Here is a 14,344-nt window from a genome sequence, read left to right on the forward strand (position 1 = left end):
ACAAAGTGCACTACAGAACTATTTATTAATACGCTTTCCATTATTTTTTCACCAGTACACGAGTACATCCGAGGGAGCTATGGTGAGCAGGGGCTTACTTTCACAGTAAGAAAGGAGCATAGTTCCCCACTGACCAGTTTAGAGATAGAGATAGCTATAGTCTTGTTTTTTCCATTTAATACAACTAAAGTGTGATTGTTTTTAAGCAATCAATTTCACAGCAGAACTCTGAATTTGTCTGAAATTTGTCTTGATTAAATTTGTCTTGATTAAATTCATGCCCATTCAACTAAACAATGACCTCTGTATTCAAATCGCTCAGACTTCTTTGTGGTGCCCTAAGTTTATAAAAGAACTTAACAATGCAACATTTCCTGCTGGCTTTTACATAATTGTGAAAATTTCATGCCATTTGCTGTTGTAATCAAATATGACATTTAGTGATTGCTAAATGTGGCCATTTTACCAATCAGATCAATCCCCAGGATTTCAAATGATTATTGCAGCCTACCTTAAACAAACAAACAAACAAAAAACAGCAACAACAACAACAAAACACACACACACACACACACACACACATTAAGGAACATGTTAGTGAAAGAATGTTTGTTGTTGTGGAATTTTCCAGGTTAGTGAGATGTTACAGGACATAAATTTGTTTCATGTAATTACATAGGCAGATAATGCACATAAAGTTATAGGAGCCTGCTTAACAGTCACTCTGCTAATGTCAGTTGTAAACAATAAGAAATGGTGTGTTCCACAAGCACCTACAGGACTCAATAAAACATAGTTGGGATCTCAGGATGTACATCTTTATTATGAACCATTTTTTTTCTATTGAGCTGTCCACCAACACATCAACACATCTTGTGTCTTGTCATTTAAAACCTCTTAGTAAAGTTAAGGATCCATCGTGCTGTAGGATGCTGGTATTCCACACCAACAAACATTCAACAGTGCCTGCTGAATCACATGGTCACATGATGATGACTTAACTACTTCATGCTTGTCTCGACAAAAAGTCAGCCTATGTGCACTGAGGAAACTGAGAAAAGTTTCTTGCTGTAAAGCAGATGCTACTAGGAAGCTCCACCTTGGCTTCATTTGATCCTTTACTGCCATGCATTACTTCCAGGAATTCCTCCCACTATAGTCTCGATGTTCAGATAATATTTGTACCTGATGTGCTCTCCTTATGATCTAGTCCATCCTGCTGGTCAGGGAAGTGCTGACAAAGCAAAGCTTATTAACAAGAATGGCTGCATTGATCCAGGATTAGATCTGTGTGCATGCTCTGATCACTATGTGTTTGCAGATCCTCTACAGCTCATACCATTCCCTGTTGGACCATGGAGTAAATTCCATCTCTAGCTACACCATCACACTTATTGATTATTGCTCCATGAGGTCCAAAGCAGCATGTTATGCTTTCGGTCATAACTGAGTCATTGATTGGATTCCTCGTAGCGTGTTTAGTCACTTCAAAAACGCTGAATGTTTTGTCATTGGCCATAACTTATCTCTACTGCCCTCTCTGCATTTCTAAAGGAAGGTAACATTGGAAAGACTTACCTGGCAACCGCATATGCATTGATCAGCATTTTACCACTGTAACCGATGCAACTCTATCTCCCCTGTCTCTCACTGATACCCAACACACTAGAGTATAGTTCAGTCAGGTTCTGTTCACAACTTCCAACTTCCAAAAGCAGAGTCAGGTGGGCGCTTGACTATACAGGAGAAAAGTGGACATTTGTAGAACCTGCCATACCATTCAAGCCACTGAACTGGATCGAAAACCTTTGGAACCTAAAGAAACACGTCACACTGTACAATTCCCAAAAACTGGAGTGGCTGATGACAGAACCCCTTTTTTCTATTTTATATTGAACACTTTAGACAGTCAAATCTGGAAAGAATAGTGAGATATCAGGGATGTTTGCTCAACTCTTGTCTAGACCAGTTATTTCCAGTCCCAGAAACAATGAAAGTCCACATTTTTGGTCTTTCCTGGCATACCAGGTTTTCATTTTTCATTTCTTGAATCAGGTGTGTTGGATGCTGGGACAGAACAAAAATGTATGCTGATTGTTTACAAAAATGTGTACCTTGCTGTTTGATATGATGATTTACACCATGTCATGTGTTGGAGAGGTAAATGAGTATCAGAACAAATAAAGCTCTTTTCCACTGTAGGGTGAACAGGTGAGAATACAGAGAGTAACTGTTCCAATCGCATTTCCACATGAATTTGGTTCACAGTTGAATGTTTACACTTAGCTAACCATGCTGAGAGCAGTAAATCTGTTCAGGTAGGATGGTTTAATGATATAGGGATTCTATGTTCTGAGTGGAGGTAAACCTCTTCATTTACAATCCAGAGCAGTTTACAGAAGTGCTATTAATCTCTATCAAATACAAATGTGAGAGGAGATAGGTCAGTGTTAAGAAAGCTCTGGCTAGAGTGTAAAAGGAAAGAGTAAAAGATTTTTAAGTGCATTTTTAAAACGTGATACAGACAGCACAGAGGAAGCAAGAGGCGGGGTGGTGAGGAAGTGCTCTTTATTAACCATAAGGGAATGACCAATAGAAGTACTGACGCAACAAAAAGTTATCCTCTTCATGAGTGGTAGCGCTGGGGCGGGTACACTCTCAGTCTGAGGTCAGCGCTATCATCTGGGGTCTGTGGGTTTAAATAGGTGAAATAAACACCAGCTCCTTATTGTCTATCATTAGGCAGGGGATTGGGAGCAGTGTGGGTGTGTGGCAAGATCCCTAGCAGGAGTGGGTGTGTGGCAAGATCCCTAGCAGGAGTGGGTGTGTCCTTCCTGCTGGATGGCCGGCCAACCATGACATAAGCTTAGTGAATCATTGTATAGATGAGTGTTCATTCTTCATCTGAAGACAGTTATTATCTCAGCTGTACTGACAGCCAAGGTAAATTCATTCCACCATGTTCAACATTTATGACAATACATTTTGTGCTGTTTTGCACACATAAAAAACACTAACAGTCCAAAGAACTCCAAATTAACCATCTTCTCAGAGACATCCAGCAACCTGAGTTGTTTAGTGGCATAATTAAGGCAAGAACTCATCACCACAAATACTTACTGGTTCTGATTTCCAGTGCAACACTGGTGGAAAAAGAAACCACAAGTCTCAAGAGCCCAAAATAGTACAAAAGGTCATGGCATGTCCTTAGTAAAAGTATGGAAGCACACGACATGTCCTTAGTAACTGTTTGGCCCTACGTGGAAAAGTGGCTATAGTTAAATAATGCAAAATTATTTAGTTTGAGATTTATCTACCCATTATGATTTAACTTTTCATATGCTGTGTCATGAGCTATCCCTCAGTACAACAGGTAGAGATATTTCACTCAAGCAAATCTGGCAGACTATGGCACCAATTTACACTCTTATTCTACTACATTGCCTGCCAGTTCAACTGGAATAATATTCTGTACTACTGTTGTGTAGACTGACACCTACAGGAGAAAAGATTCTAACAGCATATATTCGAACAGCAGAAACACCTCCTACAGAATGAGCTTTTTGCCATTTAACACAATGACTTTCCTTCTCTTAGAGGCAGTAGAAAATGTAATACAGCACTAGTATTTCTTTCCTTGAGGATGACTCAAAATCTAAAACTGCAGAATTCAATTATATTATTCAGTGACATTGAACCTTCTTTACCCCAATGCCTTTTTCAAGTCTTGCTGTTAAACCGAACATTTAATAGTGATAATTCATGTTAATTTCTTTAACATTATTTGTTTTGCTTAAATCTGAGAAACAATTTCATTTTGGTATACTTTGTCAAAAATGATCCTTATATCCTGATAGTTATCATTAAGATCTACTAAATAAGATGTTTCACTAGATTTTAATCAGAGATGCACGTCGTCTGAGGACCCAACTGCCTTGTTTTCCTTTGTGACTAAGAGACTAAGAGACTAAGAGACTAAGAGACTAAGAGACTAAGAGACTAAGAGACTAAGAGACTAAGAGACTAAGAGACTAAGAGACTAAGAGACTAAGAGACTAAGAGACTAAGAGACTGACTGACTGACTGACTGACTGACTGACTGACTGACTGACTGACTGACTGACTGACTGACTGACTGACTGACTGACTGACTGACTGACTGACTGACTGACTGACTGACTGACTGACTGACTGACTGACTGACTGACTGACTGACTGACTGACTGACTGACTGACCCCATTGTGACCAAACAGCCAGAAGATGTAGACATGTGTCACCACTACAGTATCTGAAAGTTTGGACACATCTGACTCAATGTATGCTTTTATTAATAATAAAAGCATTTTAATTTAATGGATTATCCTTAAATTTCTAAGGCTAATATAAGATGGGAAAGGTGTTAACCTATATATGAATTCATTTTCAACACACACACACTTTTAGATGCACCTCAGTAAACCAGAGCTTTAGTTCCTTACCCTGCAAGTGCTTTGCATATGTGAGAATGTCCTGAAGACTGATGGAAAATAGGTGGCTGTCTCATGAAGCTGGTTAAGAGAACACCAAGCACATGCAAAGCTGACAAAAGTATAGGAAAGTTACTTTGAAGAATCTAAAATCTAAGAGTCAAAATTTGTTGACATAGCATAATTGCATATGTATTATTTCATTGGTTTGATACCTTACTGTAACGTGAGAGGGGTGATATGCGAACACACTTGCGAGGTGACGGCGCCTTGGATTTTATGCGGAACGGAACTAACGAGGGCTGCCATAAAGAGAGTGACAAATATAATCGAATAAATAAATAAGAGGTTTAATAAAGACAATCACAGAACAAAACAGGCTAACAATGTGAGTACGGGAACTGGAAAAAAAGGACGTAGTTAGTGAAGACTAACGGAGAACAACAATGATAAATACAACGATGAGCATTAAGACTAGGCAAGCGAGAGTAACACAGAACCGGGCTACGTAAGATAAACAATATTCACGACGAAGACACAGGTAACAGAACTAAACAAGGAAAGCAACACAGACAGCGTGGGTGACTAGACAAAGAGAACTAGAAGGAGAAGCGAGATAAACAGGAGATAACTAAACACATGAGCGAGGACAAACGAGATCTAACTAAACACATATGAGCGAGGACAAACGAGATCTAACTAAACACATATGAGCGAGGGGCTATGACAAACGGGATCTTACCAGAAACACAATGAATGACCGATAAACAAGAGACGCGGGAACGGGGTATACATAGGCATGTAATTAGGGACAAACTCTGGACACAAACAGCTGGACACAAAGGGGAGGAGACACTGAACCATGGAAACGGACGAAAACACGGAAGTAACTCGGTACCATGACAACGGGGACACTTACCTGTTTTTTTTTTTTTTAATGTAGAAAATAATAAAAACAAAGAATAGGTGTGTCCAAACTTTCAACTGGTACCCTGTGTGCTGAAAACCAGCATACGTTACATACATGTTTGTCTTAAAGTATTTTTAGAGGCCTTAAATTGAGGGAGAAAATACAATATTTTAAATTTTAGAAATGCTGTAAAGAGGAAATGCTGAAGTGAAAGATTGGTCTTGGTACACGTTTGTTTCATACTGTGAGCTTACTATGCGTCCCAAAGCCCATATGCTTTGATATCCTGACTAAATCCTTAGGTTAGGTATCTAGATGATATCTAGATGATCTAGTTTTATAAACATATCCTGTAGGTGAGTGAACTTTATTCACCGCACATATTGACTCACTGTTGGACATTTTTACAACTTTCATCAGCAGCACACCTATGTGGCTAGTTCCTCATCATAAAATCTTTGCATCATAGGTGCATCATAGGTGCATCATCTGTGATTTGCTAGCATCATATTTAAAGTCTCAGGTGGGTAATTCTGTTTCGGTATATGCAAGGTTAGGCAATGCGAGACATCGTCTTTGATTTACGGTCTGGTTCATCACACATTCGCAGTAGCATTCGTCACACATTGGTGTACTTTACAGTTTTGGCCACCATGAGCACATTTTGCAATGAGAGAGTTTCCAGAAATACAATGATGGTACTGCAACATTAGGCCTGACAGCATGACCAGCAAGGCTATGCATCAAGGGTACGACCCTGCCTGCACTCAGAGAGAGAGGGTGGAGTGGGTGACAGAAGAGGATCTTAAAAGCTAAATAAAAATAAAAAAACCTTGTCTTTCCATCTTTTCATTTGATTTTCTCAAAATGTGCTTTAGACCATAATTCTGATGGGAAACATGGGGGTCATTCTTGTGTAGACCTATCTCCCAGTACATTACCAGGCAAGAAGACCTGTTTCACTGAGCCCCAGAAATTATTTTGTGTGTCAGCCTCCAAGATAGTGACAAAAAAGTAGACATACTGCACAGAGTTGTGTAAGACATGAAATTAGCTGTTTTTAATGTTATGGAAGCTAATATGCTTTAGGAAATGCAGTGTTCCTTAATAGACTCTGGACAAAGTATTGGCTTGACCTGCTTATCTGTCACTAGAACCACAGTAAAGGAAATAATGGGACAGTGGAATATGGAATTAAGGTTAAAAACACATCACATGGAAAACAGCCATTTAGAATGCAAGTTAAAGATGTCCTCACATTTACTTTATGATATAATGTAGAGTTAGGGTTAGGGTTATTGATTGACTTGACAGCAAGAGCTATTACTGTTTACTTTATTTGTCACATTGAAAAATGACTCATCTGCACTAGAAATGCATTAACATGAACAGCGCAGCTTTCAAAAATGAACATAGAATAAAAAATAAAATATAGTCATGCCAGGAAATTGTTTGTATAGATAGTCACATGAATAAAACATTTTTAGTTAGCATGTCAGGGTTTGCAGAATGGAGAAAAATGTCATTATTTTTCTCTATTCAACATTCTTGATTATAAAACATGCTGAGTCCACAGCTCATTGGATAATTACCAGTAGCCCTGAATGAGTTGAGAAAAGAGAATACTGAGAAAAGAGAGTTAGGGTTGTTAAGGGGGTTTGAGCTGAGTTTGGAAGGAGCAGAGTGAGGGACAGTGGCGAAGAGATTATGGTAATGTGGTCCATAGTTTTTGGGGCCATGACGCTTCCCCCAGCAAAGACCGATCTGAATCCAGACCAGGTTTCTTGAATGTTACTGATAGCAGATGTATTAAGGGTCACAGGGATATAACCTGAAACAAGAGATGTGTCAGTGAAATGACAGATAAGGTCAGCGACAACTGAAACACACTTTATAAGGGGGTGAGGGGCAACATTGAGCTGACAGGAAGATGAATTAGATTTAGCAGTTAACTCAGAGATGTGAGCAGGTTCAACAGGAGAGAAATCACAGGTTTGACATCTGAGTTAAGAGGGATGTTACTATAGTCAGGTGTCATGGGTGTTATGAAGAAATGGTAGATTTTACAAATTTTGTCTTTGAAAAATCTATGAATTGTGACTTCACATTGATCAACAGTGCAGGGGGAGGTAGCAGAAAGTGAAGAATTTTGTTAGAATAGAGTAAAGTATTTTTGGCATTACCTCTTTTATTGTTTGTTTTTGTTTTTCTACAACACTTTCGCTTTCCTAATAAATTAAAGATTCGCACACGATGATCCTTAAACCTAATAAAACACAGATACAAGTCTAGCCATCATATTTATCTGTTGCTTTTCTTCTTTGCAGGCATTGATACCTCACACAGAGTAGCAGAGTGTGTGCATGAAGTCTGCCTCTGATAATCTGCAATGAAGCTTGGCCACATAAGGACCCATTATGAGCCTTAGACTAATCTGGATGTGGAACACTATTGCATGCTGCACAGTTAGCCTGTGGGTTGCAGTGATTCTTGAAAATTTACATTTATGGTGTTTATCTGAGGCTTTTATCCAAAGCAACTTACAATTATGACTGAGTTCAACTTGAGCAATTGAGGGTTAAGGGCCTTGCTCAGGGGCCCAACGGTGGCAACTTGGCAGTGGTGGGGTATGAACCAACAACTTTACAAGTCATGTACCTTAACCACTGAGCTACCACTACCCTGTAACTACCCTGAACAAAACTACCCATATGCATTTATGCTATCAGAAACGTTTTTGATATTGTATAAGGAGACATGTTGATAACTGCAGTAAAACAGAGTAATTTATGCATAATGGACTTTGAGTCCACAAATGAAGGGAACTACAGTCATCTTGGTGGTCATTTAGTGGGATCAGATTGTTGCTTTCTGCAGAACAGTCCCCAAGGCAGGTAAAGTGTCATTGTGGTGCAGGAAAATCTTTAAACCTGTGATCAAATATCCAGTAACACTACATTTTCAACTACAGGACAAAAGGGTCCACTGAGACCACAGAAAAGTGGCCTGTGTGTTAGAAACCCTATGTAGAGTCCACATTTGACCATATTGTATGTTTGAAGGAACAAAGATTATTAAGAGTACCTTGGGTTTTCCAGCATGTGGGGGTGGCCAGTATTTACTGACTCACTCAATGATTACCTATAATAAAAGTCAATGAGCTGTTTTTCAGAGCAGAGGTCCACAGACCTCAAACACAGCTATAGTTTTTCAGTCAGAGTTGTGCTCCTTTCAAAAGCTACAGCATCTAGTTTGGCGGTCTATGCAAAAAAAAAAAAAAAAAGCAGTATAAAGGAAAATGCCTGTTGTGACGGTGGAGGCACAGAGGAAGTGTGAGGCGAGGTTGAAAATAAGAGTTCTTTATTCTCCTTAATTGAATGGGCTGCAAAGCAGCAATCAAAAAGACAACTAAGCAGACGATGAAGTCACTGTCGTAGTCGTTCGGTGCATGTAGCTCCAAGGTCTGTGAATGTGCAACGTTGACTTCATGTACCTGTGGGCTTAAATATCAAAAACAGAAATAAGCTTCAGGTGAGTCAAGTTAATAGGCAGGTGATTGTGAGCGCGGCAGAAGTGTGATGCGGTCTGGAGTAGGAGTGGGCGTTTCCCCCCTGCTGGATGACCGGTGTTAAAAGAAGATACTGGATTAAAAAAAACTTGATGAGAGCAAATCAATTGAATACATCTAGTCCAATAGAGAATTAAACTTCACTGACCTATTGCAGAACCTTTGTTGAAGAAGACATCTTAAAGGATATGTTTTCTATTATCTTGCCAATTAATATTTTACCACTCCTCTTTAACTTCTCACTGGACGTAAACCCCATCCAATCATTTTTGGGGCAATCATTTAAGCTTTCAAAAAAAAACAAAAAACCTGTCGCATTAGCTCTCAACAATTTGTAAACTTGTGAATGAGTAATGTCAGGAAACCTTACAAACAGCATGAATTGTGAAAGGGCTTTTTCAGCAGGAAACGAATACTCCACTGGACTGCGCTAAAGCTTAGTCATAAGCTAAAGAGGAGTGTTAAGTATCTCAGTAATACAGCTATTGAGTGGGGATGTTCAATTATAAATGATGGGAAAGAAGTTTCATTTTAATAAGCCATAGGCTGAAAAAGAGCAAAGCATATGGTTTTAGCACTGCATCTATAACATATTATTTGTTAATCACTTGTGTTGTTTCAAGCTTTAACAATAAAGAGGCAGACCATTCAGAGATGTATTCAAATAAATTAATATAAACAATACAAAACAATACAATACAGTACAGTCCTGTGGCATACAGATCTACTGACTGTGTATAGTCAGTATAGGAGATCATGTGAATCAGTTATAGGAGATCATGTGAATCAGTTAAAGGTTTACTGTGGTTTACCAAGAAAATCCTTATTTTCTTTAATTTCGGCAAGATGAGGATGCCCCCCTCAGTTCATCTCAGGGTTTCTTCCTCGTGCTCTAGGGAGTTTTTCCTTGCCACTGTCACCCTTGGCTTGCTCACTGGGGGCTTGGACTTGAACATTTGTACAGCTGCTTTGTAGCAACATCTGTTTGATTTGATTTGATTCATTTGCATTATACCATTAAAAGCTCAGTAGAGCATCCAGCCTCCACCAGGCTGGATTTGCTTATACTATTAGTAGTGACTGATTTGTCACATCATGGTTTAGTGGCATTGGAGTGAGCAAAAAAGCCCAGGTTTGTCTGTCCTCAGCCATCTCCCAGTGCCTCCTGGGGGATCCTGAGGACTTTCTCTCAGTTGGCCATGCCTGGTATATCTCCAGCAGGAAGCATTCAGCGGGCATCCTTATTACATGCCCAAACCACATTAACCAACTCCTCTCAACACAGATTAGAGCTGCAGCTCTAATTTGAACTTCTCCTGTCTGGTCAAGCTCCTTACCCCATTGTGGAGAGTGAACCCTGCACCTTAACAGAGAACGCTCATTTTGGGAGGTTGCATGTCGTTCTTTCGGTTGTAAGTGATTGTAAAGAGTTCATGATTGTAAGTGAGACGTAGGGACATATATTAACTTGTAAATTGAGAGCTTCACTTAATAGCTCAGCTCCCTCTTAAAAACGACAGTCTGGTGCTGTCCCTGCACCTACCCCATGGTCGATCTCATCCTCTCTCTTCCAATCACTCATGAACATGACCCCAAGATACTTAAACCTTTTCACTTGGGGGAGAGCATGACACCCTGTTCTGCGAGATAACCATGGTCTCTGACTTGGCTGCTGATCTGCTTACCGGTCACTTCACATTCACATATATGAGCAATAAATTCAATGTTTATTTGTCACATGTATATTTGTAGCAGGCATATAGGTGCAGTGAAATGAAATGATAGATAAAGGAGGCTAATTGAAATTATATTTGAGGACCTTGGTAGCCATACCTTTCAAGCAAGAGTAGCAGGTTCTGCTGTTTTCATCTTTAAAACCCTAACTCTATATGCCCAGAGTTAGCTTCAGAACAATTTAACTTATTCACATTACACTGGATGCAAGACAGTTAACTTCTTTTATAAAACAAACAAACAACAATAACCCATTCAAAATTAAAAACTTATCTTGGCTCAAAGTACCCTAGAGATATACACTGAGCCTCATCTTTAGATTTCATTCAGTGCATCTTAAAAGGTCACCCATGATACATTGCTTTAAATGCTTACAGCAGTACTGGACTCCAAACATTAGCCTCTTTTTAATGACTTTTTAAAATTTTGTTACACACAATTAAATAGGATGATGTAGCTTCTGTGGTTAACTATGAACAGGAGTGCAACAGTACCGGCCAAGTCATAAGCTACAACTATACAACTACAGCTATAACCCATAAACTACAACAGATCCAGACTATGTGGTGTGCATATGGCTTTGCTCTGATATATTTATTAGAGACAACTGCAAATTAAGAAAAAATGCATGGTCACAAACCACTGGAACACAACTGAAAAAAGCATTGTCCTTATACAAGCACCTTGTAAGTGGATGCAGGACACCAAACAGTGTGTAAGATTTTGCAGCTTCAAACACCTGAGACCCAAAAATCAAAGCCATGTAGTTGCACTGTGAGTCTATTTCCGTTCTGAACCCAACAGTAACACAGAGACACGTAAAAACTCCAGGACATGTATGACTTATGAAGCTCTCTGTCTCTCTGCCTCACACATAAAAACTGCTGGGCTTCATATATATCAGTGCAACATGTACTGCTATGTCAGTATTACTGCTTTATTAAGAATGGATGGATGGATGGATGCATGATTGGATGGATATATAGTGGCCAGTGAGAGCATTTGCATCTGAGAAAGCCACTCTGCTTAGAGAATAGACTCTCTCACTAATAACTAGAAGACTCACAGCAAGCAGTTGCACCCATCATATTTAATAGGGCTTATACTGTTATACGTAGAAATTGGTTACGTCATGGATTATTATCGTGTCTAAAAGCGAAGGCAATATTTGTTCACACCGCTTGACACGATTACAGCAAACCTGGTAACTGCTTGAGGGGTTTTTTTTGCATTTAGTGAGCTTATGTGTGCACAGCCTGGTTGCCAGGATACTGTCTCTTCCGATGTAGCTGTTGCCGTTTCTGCCGCAACTCAAGAGTAACAGTTAGCTAAGGGGGTGCAGCTGGAGACAGTGCAGACCAGGTTGCTTCATTCATATTTCAGATAGTGGAGGTACATCACAAAAGGTATCCAATTCAGATGCTTTGTCCTAATTAAGTGCCATTTTAAATAAAATACACATTGGTCTCAGTGGTTTTACAGCAGATGAATTTGTTGATTGATATAGTATTATCTGTCATTCTCTTCATCAGAAATGCAATCAAGAAATCTGGCAATCGTTTTTTATAAACTGTCACAATGGATTTCTCTGCCAATTAATTTCTCTCTTTCGTGGGGCAGGTATATACACCGAGTGCCTTTCTTGTGAGTGAAAGACAAGAAATTATGTCATGTTCATTGTCATTGGCTTTGACAGTATTCAGGCCTTTCGTTAGTCAGGCTCAGCTTTTTATTCTTGACGCAGGGAGCAGGGCCACAGCTCGTCCCTCAACAGCTCTGTCTGAAAGTTATAATTGCCCTGTCTGTTACACACTGTTGTGAAAATCTCATTGAGGCGGAGACGTTTTTTAATTGGACATGGACGCAGGCAGGGATACTCAGAGTGCGCTTTAATTATTGACCTTGGTGAAAAGACACCCCCATGGAAAAGGCAGTAGGGAATTTTTTAGCTACAGCAAATCAGCATGTCCCATTAACAAAGATTACACTGCAGTCTATTAAAGGTGTACTTTCTTTAGTTATTACACTCTGTGGCATTTAATTGAGTTAGACTGGTGGATCATCATTTTTCTTTTTTTTAATTGACTCACATGCTCCAGTTCTCCAGCATTCTCTCTCTATGCTATATCAATGACAAACCAGGGTTATTAAAAACCATGATGGTTCGAGAAATCAATTATACTTCAATCAAATGTAAAAAGAGGCAGCGCTGAATTATTTGATCACTCTGACACCCCAGAAATGTGATATGATAATTTCCATAACAGCATCCTACAGTTCTGATCTTTTCACAAAGATATTTTATACACATTTGTGTCACAGGACAAAATTTCATTGAGGTAATTGGAACCAGTACACTTTAATACAACTTGACTCAAATGCCAGTCAGGCAGCACACACACACACACACACACACACACACACACACCCCTCACAAAGCATAGCCCTCATTATTAAAGTCAAAACTTCATGTATATCTATGGACCTGCTAAAAATGCTAAACCCTTAGCTTTCAGTTAAGGCTCTCATTGGCTTTTCTTAGACAATGTTTTACTGTAAGCTTCGTTTGGCAGTGCCCACCGTCAGAATGCACAAATAATTCCAATACTCCAAAGCAACATCCCCCATCACCTGCTGAAGACATCAGGCTCCACAATGAAGCAATCTTGCTAAAAGGCCACGCTTTATCACCCATCTTTACCACCCTCGGTAGGGAATTCCACGGAATCGCACTCTATCAGAGCAACATCTTTTGTGAAGACATTTGGTGTATGAATGCTTTGGGATAACATTGGAGGGAAAGCAAAGCAGTTATGATAGCACTCACAGAGAAATGTTGCAGGGCATAAAATGTAGATGGAAATCTGCAGTATTTGTTGCTCCCGCATCACCACCATGCTTCTTTGGAGCTGTTCTCTTTGCTAGCCTGTAGGAAAGGTTAACAGGTTGGGAAGCAGATCACGTAAGAGGCAGGCTAACCTTTATTATCCCTTGGGATTGCGAATGGATAGTGTGTGGACAAGATTGTTTTAAAAACACTTTCTCAACGTTAAATTCATGACCAGTTATTTACACACATCAAGAGATAAAAATTAAAATGCACCAGGAAGTTTTAGAGCAACACTCTCTCTCTCTCTCTCTCTCTCTCTCTCTCTCTCTCTCTCTCTCTCTCTCTATTACAGAGTGGATCAATAATACATGAGTTCCTTAGGCTGTCAGATTTCAGACATGGTTAGAGTATCTACATGGATACTCCTACTCCTACATCTAGTATAGCGTCATCCACCATGCCAAGCTCTGGGCGACAGAACATAACCCCTCTGAAAAATTCTAATCTAATAAACTGGTGAACATCTGCTATGCAAGTACATGTAAAAAGGTTCATAATAAAGTTTCCAATACTCTTCCAAAATAAGTTACACAGGTTTTGAGATCATTAATAAAACCCATTTTCAAGGTAAATCATCACTAGCAAGAAAATAATAATAATAATACATAATGGGATGAACTGTAAAGAAGTAATAGATTCTTAAATATTAATTTGATTACCATTAATGAGACTACCCACAAAACTCAATGCAATTTGTACTTACTTCTTACTGCAAGTTTAATATAGATTTTATTATAGATTTTGTTATAGACAACATATCATGCCTAGTAGTCCT

General features: G+C 39.2%; 1 long non-coding RNA gene across 3 annotated transcripts; it reads right to left on the reverse strand.

Annotated features, from left to right (window-relative positions):
• Positions 1-2,564: 2,564 nt before the first annotated feature.
• On the reverse strand, positions 2,565-5,297 carry LOC113589885. 3 transcript variants are annotated; one of them, XR_003412046.2, is made up of 4 exons: positions 5,210-5,297; positions 4,688-4,769; positions 4,480-4,579; positions 2,565-2,689 (listed from the first exon to the last, which is right to left on the reverse strand). It is a non-coding gene; the product is annotated as an uncharacterized LOC113589885 (long non-coding RNA). The 3 variants fall into 3 exon arrangements; XR_003412045.2 differs by having other exon boundaries at positions 4,480-4,548; positions 4,683-4,769; XR_003412044.2 differs by having other exon boundaries at positions 4,683-4,769.
• Positions 5,298-14,344: the final 9,047 nt, after the last annotated feature.

This window comes from Electrophorus electricus, chromosome 7 (assembly GCF_013358815.1).
Source record: "Electrophorus electricus isolate fEleEle1 chromosome 7, fEleEle1.pri, whole genome shotgun sequence".
In the NCBI taxonomy this organism is placed as follows: Eukaryota; Metazoa; Chordata; class Actinopteri; order Gymnotiformes; family Gymnotidae; genus Electrophorus; species Electrophorus electricus.